The sequence below is a fragment of the Neomonachus schauinslandi genome, chromosome 10 (genome assembly GCF_002201575.2).
Source record: "Neomonachus schauinslandi chromosome 10, ASM220157v2, whole genome shotgun sequence".
Taxonomy (NCBI): Eukaryota; Metazoa; Chordata; class Mammalia; order Carnivora; family Phocidae; genus Neomonachus; species Neomonachus schauinslandi.
The window spans coordinates 15,532,182-15,548,173 of record NC_058412.1 but is presented as its reverse complement, the minus strand read 5'-3'; positions in this window follow the sequence as shown (position 1 = coordinate 15,548,173).

The window sequence follows — 15,992 nt, the reverse complement described above, 5'->3', positions numbered from 1 at the left end:
CACTCTTCTTCTCCAGGGGCTGTTGCTAGTGGGTGCCAACTGCAGAGTCAGAGGACAGTCCACAAGACCACCCTTACCTCTAACACCGATGGCAAGATTGAAGGTTCCCAAGACTATCCTTATGTTCAATAATTTGCTAGGAAGCTTCACAGAACTCACAAAAAACTTTTATACTCAAGTAATGTTTTATTATACTTAAAGGATCCAGATTAATGTCAGCCAAGGGAGGAAAGACATAGGGCAGGATCCAAGAGAATTCCAAACATAGAGCTTCCAGTTCTCTTCTCCCTGTGGAGTCAGGACAGCATTATTCTCCAGGCGTTACTGTGTGACAATAAGCCCATCATATTGCCAACCAGGGAATCTCACCCGAGCCTCGGTGTCCACACTTTATAGGGGTCCTATAGCATGGACATGGTTGACTGCTCATGTGGCTGACTTCAGTTTCCAGCCCCTCAGGAGATCAAGCTGCTATTTCATGACCCAAAGCCCCTATCCAAAAATCACATTGTTACTATCTGGCTGGCCCAAGGCCCCCAGGCAAATAAAGACACTGTAATCAGGCATGACATTCCAAAGGCTTAGAGATTACCTCCCAGAAGCTGAAGGCAAGGGCCAGACCTCTCCTGGGGCAAGGTTAAATTCTTTACTACAAAGATGTGGAGGTTCCTGTGACCTGAAGAACATTAGGAGAACATAAAGATTGTTTTGAATGACTCATCTTATCAAGCAGTGTGTCTAAAGAGGAGGACCTTAAATGCCAGGCAAAGGAGCTGGAGCCAGCCAGGAATGGAGCGAAGAGGTTGATGAGTGGAAGCAAGTGGAGAAGGGCTCTCCTCAGGGCTCTTCCTGAATGGAAAGAACTAGAGACACTGAAGTTCTATGGGCTTCAATGAGCAACTCCCGCTGCCCTTCCAGAATCTGACACTGTGTGGTCTTCAGCTCCAGGGTCAAGCCTGCCTGTAAGGAAGGGACCTCTGAGGCAGAGCTGAGCCTATGGCGTCCCTCTGCTGCCACCACAGGTGGTGGAGTAGCTGAGGGACCCAGTCTGCGGCTCAGTAAAATGGATGACTTAGGAAGAAATGCAGCACCCAAGAGCCAGAGAACTGTGTTTTACATCACTGTGCATTCGATGGGATCTTTATTATTTCCATTTCCAATCAGGAAAATGGGGCTCATGATCCTCCCACAAAAGTGTTCACGAGAATAGACCAAACGCCCTCAGGTCCCATTATCCTATGGAGATGAATGAAGTTATGTTAACTTCTATTCAGAGAAATAATGGTGGAAAACTCTCCAAATTTGATGAGTAAACACTAATTTACATATCCAAGAAGTTCAACTCCAAATAGAATAAACTCAAAGAAATACACAGACACCTCATAATCAAACTATCAAAAGTCAGACCATGAGGGAATCTTTAAAGCAGCAAGAAAGAAGCAAATCATCTGGTACAAGTGTTCCTGGACAAGATTAACAGCTGATTTCTCATCAGAAACCATGGAGGCCAGAAGGCAGTGAGATGGCATCTTCAAAGTACTGGAGGGAAAGGTCAGCCACGGATTATATTTCCAGTAAAACCCTCCTTCAAGATAAAAAAGAAATGAAGAAATTCCCAGATAGCCAAAAGCTGAGACGGTTCATTTCTAGCGGACCTGCCCTCCAAGAAGGGCCAAAGAGAGTCCTTCTGGCTGACATGAAAGGACACTACACAGTAACTCAAATCAACACAAAGAAATAAAGAACACTGATAAAAGTATCAACATAGACAAATATAAAGACAGTATAATTAATTTTTCCTATCTAATTTATTTATTTATTAAAGATTTTATTTATTTATTTATTTATTTATTTATTTATTTATTTGAGAGAGTGCACTCATGCAGGGGGGAGGGGTAGAAGGAGAGGGAAAGAGAGTCTCAAGCAGACTCCATGCTGAGCGGGGAGCCCAACTCAGGGCGCCATCTCATGACACCGAGATCATGACCTGAGCTGAAACCAAAATTTGGACGCTTACCAGACTATGTTACCCAGGTGCCCCTTTCCTATCTAACTTAAAAGAAAACCACAAATGCTGCTGGGGCACGGGGTATCTACATGAAGAATTAATTTGCACCTCTGTCTCACATTATACATAAAAATTAATTCAGAATGGATCAAAGACCTAAATGTAAGCTCTAAAACTATAAAGCTCTTGGGGCGCCTGGGTGGCTCAGTTGGTTAAGCAACTGCCTTCGGCTCAGGTCATGATCCTGGAGTCCCTGGATCGAGTCCCGCATCGGGCTCCCTGCTCGGCGGGGAGTCTGCTTCTCCCTCTGACCCTCCCCCCTCTCATGTGCTCTCTCTCTCCTCTCATCCTCTCTCTCAAATAAATAAATAAATAAAATCTTTAAAAAAAATAAAAATAAAAAAAATAAAACTATAAAGCTCTTAGCAGGAAACATAGTTGCAAATCACCATGACCTTGGATTGAACAATAGTTTCTTAAATACACCACCAAAAGCATAAGCTACAGAGGAAAAATAAATGGGACTTCATCAAAATTTAAAACTTTTGTACATCAGGGCGCCTGGGTGGCTCAGTTGGTTAAGCGACTGCCTTCGGCTCAGGTCATGATCCTGGAGTCCCGGGATCGAGTCCCGCATCGGGCTCTCTGCTCGGCAGGGAGTCTGCTTCTCCCTCTGACCCTCCTCCCTCTCATGCTCTCTGTCTCTCATTCTCTCTGTCTCAAATAAATAAATAAAATCTTTAAAAAAAAACTTTTGTACATCAGATGGTGTCAAAAAAGTGAAAAGAAGGGGCGCCTGGGTGGCTCAGTTGGTTAAGCCACTGCCTTCAGCTCAGGTCATGATCCTGGAGTCCCAGGATCGAGTCCCGCATCGGGCTCCCTGCTCGGCGGGGAGTCTGCTTCTCCCTCTGACCCTCCCCCTTCTCATGCTCTGTCTCTCTATCTCATTCTCTCTCTCAAATAAATAAATAAAATCTTTAAAAAAAAAAAAAAGTGAAAAGAATAGGGCACCTGGGTGGCTCAGGAGGTTGGGTATCTGCCTTTGGCTCAGGTCATGGTCTGTCTCAGGGTCCTGGGATCGAGCCCCACATTGGGCTCCCTGCTCAGTGGGGAGTCTGCTTCTCCCTCTCCCATTCCCCCTGCTTGTGTTCCCTCTCTCGCTGTCTCTCTCAGATAAATAAACAAAATCTTAAAAAAAAAAAAGTGAAAAGAAAACCCACAGAAAGGGAAGAAAAACCTTTGCAAAACTTAGACCAGACAAGAGTCTAGTATTCAGAAGATATAAAGGACTCTTACAACTCAACAATAACAACAACAACAAAACCTGAAACAAGCCCATTTAAAAATGGGCAAATGATTTAAAAGACATTTCTCCAAAGACAGTCAAATGGCCACCAAGCACATGAAAAGATGTTCAATATCATTAGTCATTAGGGAAATGCAAATCAAAACCACAATGGGATACATCTTCATACCCCTAGGATGGCTATAATTGAAAAACAAAAAATGTGAAATTTTAATGAGGATGTGGAGAAATGCGAACCCTCATACATTTGCTATTAGAAATATAAAGCGGTGTTACCACTGTGGAAACAATTCGCAGTTCCTCAAAAATTTAAAAATAAACTCACCATATGACCCAGCAATTCCATTTCCAGATATATACCCATAAGAACTAAAGACATATTCACACAAAAACCTGTACACAGATGTTTATAGCAGCATTATTCTTTTTTTTTTTTAAGATTTTATTTATTTATTTGAGAGAGAGAGCACATGAGAGAGGGGAGGGTCAGAGGGAGAAGCAGACTCCCTGCCGAGCAGGAAGCCCGATTATAGCAGCATTATTCTTAATAGCCAAAAGGTGGAAGCAACCCAAATGTCCATCAATTGATGAATGGATAAATAAAATGTGGCATATCCATACAATGGAATATTATTCGACCATAAAAAGAATGAAGTACTGATATATGCTACTCCATGGATGAACCTTGAAAGCATGATGCTAAACCTTGAAAGCATGATGACACAGAAGGCCACATATTATTATGTGACTGCATTTCCCTAAAATGTCTGGAATAGGTCAATCCGAGGGACAGAAAGTGGATTAGTGGTTGCCAGGGGCTGAGGGGATTGCCAGGGACTGCTTCAGAATGGGAATGGAGTTTCTTTCTGGGGCAATGAAAATATTCTGGAATTATATAGTACTGATGATCATCCAATATTATGGATATACTAAAAACCACTGAACTGTACCTTTAAATGGTTAAAATGGCAAATTTTATGTTATGTTAATTTCATCTCGATTTTTTATGTAAAAAAAAAAAAACAATTTTAGCTGCAGGGCTTTGGAAGAAGCAAGTCCAAGTGAGGGGTCAGTCTCAAATCCTGCGTTCTGTTGCCTGTAAGGGAAATCTGCCTCTGAACCCGCCACCCCCCACACCAAGGGAGCAAGAAGGCCAGTCTTTCCCAGTGGTTCTCCTTCCCCAATATCCCCAAGGCCCCCGGGGATGCTTACACTGCTCTGTGAGCCAGTCTTCCTGTTAATCAGCTGCTCTGCAGGCGTGCCCCTGGAGGTCAGACCCAATGATTCCTCGCTTCTGGAGAGCCCCATCTGCTGGCCTTGGTTCCTTCACTACAGAATACACGGAGTGCCCAGAAAATCGCATGCTGTGGAGACATAAGAGAGTGTTTATAAATGCACACTTTTTTTTTAATCTAAAACAAGCTAAATATTAACCTATCCCCCATGAGGCACAAATGTACCCCCCACTGAGCCACTAAAGGCAGAGGCCCTAGAGATGAACTGGTCCAATTCCATCCTGCTTACTGGGGAAGACGCGGAAGGGCAAAGTAGGACACTACAGGGCCCAGGCCACAGGGTCAGCTAGCGATTCCAGCCACGCTGAGTGATGACCACAGCCTCCGCGCATTTAGGGAACCTCACTGCCAGGAGAGCAGGTCAAGACCAGAGCCATGTCAGTGGCCCTTCCTGAGATTCCTCTCTCTTCTGAGCTTCAGTTGCCTCTGTATCCTCTATGGTATTTGTCACCTGCTCTTTCATTTTCCGATTATTTACTTGCTTTTTTAGCTTCCCCCTCACCAGCTGAGCTCCTGGAAGTTAGAAACAGGTCTCCTTTGCTTCTATACATTTTACAGTTGAGCCCAGCAGGAGTGATGAGGAAATGTTTTCTGGAGGGATGACAGAGTGAGTAAATAAATGAGTGAGCGAGCAAATAAATAGATTAGGTCTAAGCCAATAAATGAGTGAAAGTATGAATAAGAGAAGGTGTGAATGAACAAACTCCCACTAAGCTCTGAATCCAGAGATCTGTCTGAGGACCAAGTGATTGGTGCCCACGGTCTGGCTGGGATTTCACAACAAGGGTTCCCCGGGCATGATGGGATGTGGCTCAGAAAATGCTTTTAGCATTATGCAGGCCTGGAGAACAGTCCATGAGAAGTTCAGAGCAAGGAGACGGGAGGATGAGCCCCTGGGCAGAACCCCCGAGGATGCTGCCTGGAACAGCCTAGAAGAGGCTCAGCTGGTCATTCTGATCACTGATTAAACACTGGGATCTCATCAGAGGCTCACCTGTGTTGTCCCTGGTCTATGCAGCATGGTTGACCTACTCTGCCCATCCATGAACTCCAGAAGTGTCCATACCCAATGGAAGCTTGAACAAGGATCTTGCTAGGTCCTTGCACACACGCACAGACTTCTCTTCCTCCCTGACTCTCAGGGGTCCTGATCCCTGCTCCTCTCGGCCTCCAGGTGCTTCATCCCCTCTTCTCTTTCATACCTAACCCCAACTACACAAGAACCCCTGGGTTGACCTGGTTGAGGGAACCCGTCAGTCCTCACCCCTTTGCCTGCCCAGGCCCCTGTTCATCCATTCCGGCCCCAAGCTAACACTTCGGCCTGGCTCTGGCTCGTGCTCAGGACCTTCCCAGAAGGAGCATAAGAAAGAACAGGTAAGAAAGATGCTAAAGATATCCTACTTCTTCCACTTGATTAGAGCATGGTCGTGGCTACGCAGCCGGCCTATGTACTCTCTATAAGAGGGGATGGGAGGAGGCAGGGGTTGTAGCTGGGGCCTGACTCGGGGCAAGCACTCTGGCCCCAACCTGCTGTGATAGGGGTTCCCTCCCACATCATTCCATCTGTCTTCTCCTCACTCGGAAAAACAGTTTTTCTTGGCCTAACCATGCCTTCAGAAATGCAAGCCCAGGCACAGTGCTCAGACACAGTCTCTCTGAGAGCTGTGCTCACAAGGAGCCTTGCAGGAATCCATGGGACTCAGAGACCCAGGTAATGAGACCCCAGGTGAGGTGGAATGCAGCGGCCCAGGGACCAGCACTGGCCTCTGGACACCCTGGACAGTATCAGAGCCCATTATTTCCAGGAAAAATCCTTTCAAGAACACCCTGGGACACAAACTGTAGGAATAAGGTCTAGCCACAATTTCTGAAGGCTCTGTGGACCCACAGTCCCATGACAGAGTAGGGGGACGTGATCATCAATTCAGAGATCTCAAGTAGGTCCTGGCCTTTCTCTGGGCCTGGAGGTCCCCATCTCTCCCAAGCAGGTGCAGTGGGCACCGTGCCTCTATACTTCAGGAAAGCAGGGCAAGGAAGAAGCAATTCCTGCCCTCCCTGCTGAACGTGGCATTTCCCCACATGATAGTCCTGTGAGTACGAGCCTGACCCAGGACAGGAGCCCCTGGGGCCCGGAGTGTAATCTTGGTGCTTGCTCTGCCCACCATCACCAGAATGCAGAGCACAGGCAAAGGCTCAGACAGTGGACTCCGGGGCCAGGACTGTGAGCTGCCGCCCTCTAGTGGTCCCAGGGGAGGGAAGGAGAGCACCAGACAGAGGAGAAAGAGACGGAGAGAGAAAAGCCTCAAAGCAGAGGACAGGTTGAGGGAGATGGAGGAGGGAGGGCATGGGAGAGGGGGTGAGCTGAAGGGGAGAGTGACCCTGGGTGAGCATCCTGTCCCCAGGGCGGTTCCCCACACAGTCACTATTCCGACCTCATTTGTACATTAGCTCAGGGAGCTCTATCCGGGTGAGTGTGACCAGGACTCTCAACTCCAAGAACTCTCACCGAGTTGGGAATTCCTAAACTCTCTGTTTTTTGCTGATCTTATCCAGATGTCTCCTCTTGTGAGGCCCCTGTGAGGACCGGCTGCCAGATGGTGAGCTCAGGTTTCATCTCTCCCTGACTCCAACTGCCCCAAAGATTCTTCTGATTTCCACTCCATTTTTATGGCTTCACTGAATCTGTATCTCTGCCCTTGACCTTTCTCCAGAGCTTCAGACCCTATACACCCAACTCTCCACTGGACAGCCCACCTCCTATCCCTTAAACCCTGAAAACATATGTCCAAAATGGAACTCATCACCTTCCCCAGACCTGCTCCTCCTAGGAACCCTACCACATTTCCTAATTGTGGTAGACCCGGCGACGGCCGTCCAAATCCTCGTCTCGGGAGTGAGAGGGTTATTTCCCCAACTGCCAGGAGTGCGGGTGCTGGAAAGCCCTCAGCTGTCAGTCTCCAGCTGCAGGGAGCCGCCCCCCCCCCCACATAAGGCCACTCCTTTCCCAGGGAGATCCTCATCCAAAGATCCATCAGTGTGGGGACATAAAGCCCAGCCCTGTTGTCTAAATTGGCACAACTCTGCAGGGTCGTCCATGCGGGGGTCAGGTGAGCTCTCCACTGAGGCTGCATTGCGTGCGGCTCAGCGTTCCCATCTTCCTGATACCTCGATCTTCCCTGCCTCCTGTGTTGATCCCATGAGAACCGCCTAGTCAATCTCTGGAATGAACCTCTGCCTCAGAGACTTCTGGCTAGGGAATGCAGGCTGCACACCTGGTCACCAGGACCCTAACTCTGAGGGTCATGGCTGACATCCCCTTCCCCTGACCCACAACCCAGTTGACCAGGCCCTTCTTGCCCTGCTGTGCGTCTCAGACCCATCCGCCCCCCTCACACCTACGGCTACCATCCCAGGCCCCCTGCAAAGCCATTCTCATCCTCAAACCCTTTCAGCACCAAGAGCCAGGGACATCACCTGAGCACCACTCTCCTCTCCAAAGCTGCAGTTGAACTCAAGCCCGAATGCCTCACTGGGGCCCCCTTCCCTGAGCCAGAGGCCCTGCCACCTTTCCTTCCCTGGGCCACCTGTCAGGCCCCGCCATACTCCCTGAGCAGGCCGGCCTGAGGGCCTTTTCTTGTTGGAGCTTGAGGCGGGGGACCCAGACTTCCACACTGACCAGTGGCCCCAAGAGACGGGGTGGAATCTCTCCCCTCTGAGGCTGCACTCACGGGGCCACTCCCTGGGCCGTGACAATTAACAGTCATGAGCAGCACCAGGATCAATGAATCCCAGGCAGAGATGGGGCCCCTGGAGCAGGGTCTCAGGGTCACCCAGGCTCGATTGTCCCTCTCACAGCCCCCAGGACCCAAGGGAGGGCCCAGGACAAATGAGGATGAGGCTGCTCTTCTCTGCCAAGTGGCTACCTTCCTACTCAGTTCCTATCTCACCATCTAGACTTCTGTCTTTTTTTTCTTAAGACTTTTCTTTGTCTTATATCACTGAATGACAGACAGTCTGATTCAGTGACATGGACTAGGTGATATATTAATCTGATTAGCCCCTATGTGAAAGCAGGCCCATGAGTGCTATTTACTCTCGGATTCAGAGGTTTGTCTTTCTTTTCATATTTTTTAGATTTTCTAAGTTTCTAGCTTTTGAAAGTTTGTTTTTAAAAATCTGTTTTTAGTTTTGCTTTGTACACTGAGTTTTTATTTTATTTTATTTTTTAAGATTTTATTTATCTATTTAATAGAGAGAGACACAGCGAGAGAGGGAACACAAGCAGGGGGAGTGGGAGAGGGAGAAGCAGGCTTCCCGCCGAGCAGGGTGCCCGATGTGGGACTCGATCCCAGGACCCTGGGATCATGACCTGAGAGCCGAAGGCAGACGCTTAATGACTGAGCCACCCAGGCGCCCCTACACTGCGTTTTTAAACAACATGTATTTGCTCTTTGCTCTGTAAGTTTTAAAATAGCATTTAGATGGGGTGCCTGGGTGGCTCAGTCATTAAGCGTCTGCCTTCGGCTCTCAGGTCATGATCCCAGGGTCCTGGGATCGAGTCCCACATCGGGCACCCTGCTCGGCGGGAAGCCTGCTTCTCCCTCTCCCACTCCCCCTGCTTGTGTTCCCTCTCTCGCTGTCTCTCTCTCTCTCTGTTGAAAAATAAAATCTTTAAAAAAATAAATAAATAAATAAATAAAATAGCATTTAGACAAAATTCTAAAATTCTGCCCCCTAAAAAATTAATGAATATGTTTTCACCTTCATAAATTATAGATTGTTTTTTAATTAAAAAGATGTGTATATACAAATCCAAACTTTACTTTCAAAAAAATACTTCATTTTCGGGGCACCTGGGTGGCTCAGTCGTTAAGCGTCTGCCTTCGGCTCAGGTCATGATCCCGCGGTCCTGGGATGGAGCCCCACATCTGGCTCCCTGCTCAGCGGGAAGCCTACTTCTCTCTCTCCCACTCCCCTTGCTTGTGTTCCCTCTCCCACTCCCCCTGCTTGTGTTCCCTCTCTTGGTATCTCTCTCTCTCTCTGTCAAATAAATAAAATCTTTAAAAAAAAAATACTTCATTTTGAAGTGATTTTCAAAGAGTTGTGTGCCTCTTCCATTATTCACTTAATTCTTAGTGTTGCTCCTAAATATTTCACATTTATTCCCAGGGGTCCTTGTTCCCCATTAAAATTAGGGATCAGAGTGATTTGCTTAAGAAACCCAGTCGCATTTTTCCATTCTTAGGAAAGGCATCCAAACAGAGGTCCTTTATATCAATTAGCAACCAGGCTAACATTTGGTGGGATCCTATTTGTTTTTCACACATGCACGCATACACACACACACAAGCATATATATTTGTGTATGCCTGGAAATTTTCTGGAAGGATACAGAAGAAAGTGGTAACCACCGTTGCCTTTGAAGCATGAGCTTGGGAAGTGCATAGCTTCTTCTGTGACCGCCGACCTTTCTGCTAGCAAGCACAGTCAAGGAGATGCTCGGTTTTCCTGTGGCTGCAGAAACAGCAATCTCAGTGGCTGGTGCTAGCTTTGTGGTTGCAAAGAGACAAAACATGGGCATCCAATTGTTTTATGTGAATCACAGCTGAGTGATCTATCCTCAAATCAGCAGCTGGGATAATGATTCCCTTGGCAGGCCAGCTGTGTGGTACTGTTACAGGGGAACCATTCCGGGGTGTTCAGCCTCCAGGCTGCCCCTCTTGGCCTTCCAACAATTTGGTAATCACCTAACTCCCTGTATTAAGTCTGTTTCTACTTCAGTTGTCTGGAGTCATTTCCACCATCTGCAACCACACCTTGAATTGACACAGGAGATGAGGGTGGGGGGTGTAGAGAGAATTACAAATCGCAGAGGAGCTCTTTATATCATATTTCCAATGCTCCCCATTGTCTATTTCACCAGCTGGGGAGGAACAGGATCCCCTGACACAGATCCTGTCTCTGCACAGCAATACTCACCCTTTCCTTGTCCTGGTTTCTCTGCCTCTTCAAGAAGCTATCCATGTTCCTGTCTTAGGACTGACTATTTGGTTGCAACTGACAAAAACTGTTCCATCTTCTTTAGGAAAAAAAAAATGCTATATAGATATAGATATAGATATAAAATTAGACACAACCAAAGAGTAAGAGGGACTGGGATTAATTTGTCTTCTCCTCTCTCTCTCCCTCAACTCTCTTCCTGTCTCTTTCATGCAAATTTCGATATGTTAGCTTTTCCCTCTGAGACTAGCCGCCCCCACAAAAGTGTGATTATGATTGCTGGCAGTTCTTGGCTCTTCACAATTTGTAAGAGAAAAAAGAGGGACTTTCTTCCCCCAGCTCCAGTTTGAAAAAACCCTGGGGAATAATTCTGACTAAATTAGCTTGGTTCATGTGCTTGTCCTTTAGATAAATCACTGTGTCATGAGAGTGGCTTAGCTTGATTTGAGCAGGGTCTATTACTAGAAAAGACTTTAAAAACCACCGCATTGTGAACCATCAACTTCTCAACACATAGACAACCCTACGTGTGTGTGTGTATGTATATATATAATATATATATATACAATTCAAATAATGGTTATGCTTAGAAACTGTGACTCTCAAATAAAATTACAAAAATTCACTATGACGGTTTCTTTCAAAAGCAGCTGCTGTAATTCCTCTCTGTGTAGCCAGGTCCTCAGATAGTCCTAGTGACATACTGGTAAACGACCTCTCTAAAAAGAGGGGAACAAAGCCCTGGCTTATAGCATTTGCCAATTTCTATGGTGTAAATATCCCCACAATGGGACCAATTTCAAGCTAGGAGCAGTTTAACAGGTGGCTTGCAAAATTCCTAGAAATTTAACAGTTGACTTTCAAGCTGTCATATCACTGTCCCCTGCCAGACTAGTCCAGGGTGTGGCCTCATGTCACTTCATGTGAGCCAGCGAAGACTTTAAAGGTGCTTGCAATTTTTTTTGTATTTTTAATTTAAATTCCATTAATTACCATATGTATTTTTAGTTTCAGGGGTAGAATTTAGTGATTCATCAGTTGCACATAACACCCAGTGCACATTACTTCAAGTGCCCTCCTTAATGCTCATAACCCAGTGACCCCATCCCCCCAGCCACCTCCCCTCCAGAAACCCTGTTTGTTCTCTATAGCTAAGAGTCTTTTATGGTTTCCCTCCCTCTCTGTTTTCATCTTATTTTTCCCTCCCTTCCCCTATGCTCCTCTGGTTTGTTTCTTAAATTCCACATATGAGTGAAATCATGTAATTGTCTTTCTCTGATTGACTTATTTCACTTAGCATAATACCCTCTAGTTCCATCCACGTCGTTACAAATGTCAAAATTTCATTTTTGATAGCTAAGTAATATTCCTGTGTGTGTGTGTGTGTGTGTGTGTGTGTGTGTGTGTGTGTGTGTAAAGGTGCTTGCATATTGAAGCTGACCCTCTCATACTCCACTGGGAACTGACATCAACCATGTGAATGAGCTGGATGGGGAGAGACACATAACCAATTGCCCCATTTTCACCAGCCATTAGCTAGAAATGTGAGGTGGAACATTGACTAAAAGGTTCCCAAACTGGAGGAAGGCCACAGAACCTTGAGTGAGCCAGCCAAGAGCCGAGGAACTGTGCCAGGGATCCAGCCCAAGTTGTTGACATACAGAACCGTTGGCTCATCAGTGATGACTGTGATCCACCACAGTATGTGAAGGTAATTTGTTATGAGGCAAAAGTGACCTGATACACTTATCCTATTCCTCAAAGGGAAGCAACCAAGGACTATATCCAGTCACTACACTCCAGTGAGTTCAGGATCTCTTAGTGATCTCTGTTCTTCCCTGAAAGTTCATCATGCACCAACTGGATAGTGAGAAATTGGGTCACCTCCAAAACACCTGGTAAACAATGATGGAGTAAAAACAAGACAAAAAGTCCCTTTCAGATAAGAGAGAAAGAAAAGTAAAATCTCTACCTAATTACATTGCCATGAGTTTTAGCTACCCAGCATTTGAATTCCTCTTTACATACAAGGAGTCCCTCACCTTATGAAGCAGTCTGTATCCCATTATCAAAGCTACAAAATATTCCTCAGACTCCCTTCCAGCTTAGGTAGGGGCACATGGCCTTGGTTCTGCCAATCAGATGCATTTACATTCTGAATCAGAAAACTGCGATGTGAAGAAGCAGAAAGCCCGTTTGGTCAGTGAGTGGTGGCCATGGTGGCGGTCCTAGGGATGGTGACCAATGCCAGCATCAGGGCTGTAAGCAGGGCAAGCCTCAGTTTCTCCCAGTGCCTTCACCACATCGTTTATATGTTCTGATCTGGAATGTGGTTCCTGATTTAATATCCTTCAATCCTGTCTTTCAGTCCTTCCCCCTCCCCAACACACACAATGCTTCTAGCCCCCCCCCCCCCCCCCCCCCCCCCCGTTCCACAGAGTGGGCAACAGAGAATCTCTGGAGCCCACCCACCTAGATTTAAACCCTGGTTTTATCAGCTTTGAGTTGTACGACTGGGGTAAGTTCCTTAACTTCTCCGTGTCATCTCCCCACCCAAAATGTGCAGTCAGTCACAGACTCAATCTCAGAGGGACTATTTTGTTGTTTTGAAGTTTGTGAAAAGGAATTATGTGAGTTCCATACACAAAGAATTTCAAAGAATGCTTGGCAAAGTATAAATGTTTAGTAAATGTTAGCTATTGTTGTTACTACTTAAGAGCATATGAATATGTTCCTTTTTCTATGTAAATCAGCTCCTGTTGCTTGAAACTAAGATTGCTGCCAGATACAATTAGTTACCAATCCAGAGGGTATACCATACCCTGCTAAATAAGAATGATAAGGTACATGTAATTATGATGTTTCAAATGAGCCACTTTGGTCACTAAGGATTCCATTGACCATGGGGATGCACCTTGTGCAGGTCCTCCACGGCCATTGCTGAGGTCTCTACCACCTTAACAACCAATTTGCTTTGGGGATAGATGAAGGAGTATGGGGGATGTGTCGATGCTCTGAGCCACACTCTGGAGCCCTAAGAGGCCAAAAAGGATGTCTTGAGGCAGTGTCTAAAGATGCCATACCAACATTTCCACATTTCTATGGACTATGGTGCACCTTGGTCCATGGACCTGGACCATGCTGCCTTGCGTGATGGGAAGGTTCTGCCCTGCACAATGGGGGAATTTTAGGACCTGACATGTTTTCCTGGGTCTCCCTTGGAAGATCCCCAAACCTATCTGGAGGTTCTCTTGCCTCTATGTGACTCTTGTCCTAACACAGGTACACCTCTCACTACATGTATGTTACTGTGGGCCCTCCAATCTTATACACCAAGATAAGATTAAATGTGCAAGAAATGTATTAGGGGAAACCCCAGGGAAGGAAAATGGGGAAGGAGTCAAGAAAGGCTGGGCGATATGTCTGGCCTTGAGTGGAGGAGAAAGGCAAGGAAGCTAGAAGGCAAGTGGACCAAGGACAATGAGGAGTCCTCAGGCCAAAGTCACCTCCAAAGGAATCCCAAGTCTTCCAGGAATGGGCCTGCCATGGTATCCCTGCCACACTCAGGACTGGCTGGGAGCAGCTGGGAGTGACATGGGCTCAGGGGAAACGCAGAGATGGATTTCAGAGGATGAAGGGGCTATTCAGTACATGATATTGGTAGAATCAGCTACACACAGTGAAGAAAAAAACGAATGTCCTTACCTTATGTCATTAAAAATCCAAATGATTTTTTACACGAGAGATCATATTAAAAAAACCCAAAATTATAAAAGAATGTAAAGAAAATACGAATGAACCAAAAGACAGAAATGTACTCATGTAGAAATAAGAAGTCTAAATGCCGGGGCACCTGGGTGGCTTGTTGGTTAAGCATCTGATTCTCGGTTTCGGCTCGGTCATAATCTCAGGGTCATGAGATCGAGCCCTGCGTGGGGCTTCCCGCTCAGGAGGGAGTCTGCTGAGCATTCTCTTCCTCTTCCCCTCCCCCACACACCCACGCTCACATTCTCCCTCTCTCTCTCTCAAATAAAATAAATAAATCTTTAAAAACGAAACACAAAAAGAAGTCTAAATACCAGAAGAAAGAAGAAAAAGTGATACCCTCTGGGATAGAAGAGGAGTGGGAAGGAGTGCAACTGGAATCCATGATACTATGATGTTTTAAACAATTAAATACAAATAAAGATAATTCAAAGAAAGAGTAAGAGAACACTATGTACTACTTTTCTTACAAATCTAAAATTAGGGAAAAAACAGATGACTTGTATGCTATTATAACCATTAAATAAATTAAATCGGGAGTTAAAAATCTTACACGGGGGAAAAAAAAACAGGTCCAAGTGGCCTTATGGGAACATTCTGCCAAATGAGAAAGAACAGATAATTCTAATATAGTGCAAATCTCTCAAAAGAAAAATGGAAACATTGTCCGAATCATTTTATGAAGTTAGGATAGTCCCACTACCACCAGACCATAGGACAAGAAAGAGAAACTCAAAGTCAATCCCATTTACGAATATGGATGCAGAATTTCTGAACACAATATTAGAAAACTGAATCCAGCAATGCATTTTTTTAGTTTATCATGAAAAAGTTGGTTTCTCTCACCAACGCAAAGATGTCTAACTTTCAGAAAATCTATTAATATAAATTATTTACCATATTAACAAATGAAGGGAGAAAAACCTATTATCTCAACAGCTACAGAAAAAAATATTTGCTAGAGTTTAATACCAACATGAAAAAAAACTGAAAGTAACTGAAGAGATCTGCTTTAATCTCATGTCAATCTACAAAAAAACTACAGTAAACAATGTACTTAAAAACTAAAGTAATGTACTTAATAACTGAATTCTTCCAAAATCAGGAATGAGACAAGAATGACTACAATCACCGCTTCTATTAAACACTGTGCTGGAAGTCTAACCAGTGTAGCAAGGCAAAAATTAAAATAAAATTATAATAATTGAAAGTGGAAAAACAAAACTGTCATCATTCACAGGCAATATGATTGTCTACATAGAATCAACAATTATTAGAATGAAGAAGGTTCGGCTTAGAAACAAATCACAGCCTAGTACACTAATACCAAGAAATTAGAAAGTGTCTTTTTTTTTTCATCTTTTTTTATTGTTATGTTAATCCCCATACATTACATCATTAGTTTTAGATGTAGTGTTCCATGATTCATTATTTGCATATAACACCCAGTGCTCCATGCAGAACGTGCCCTCCTCAATACCCACCACCAGAATAACCCATCCTCCCACCCCCCTCCCCTCTAGAACCCTCAGTTTGTTTTTCAGAGTCCATCGTCTCTCATGGTTCGTCTACCCCTCCGATTTCCCCCCCTTCATTCTTCCCCTCCTGCTATCTTCTT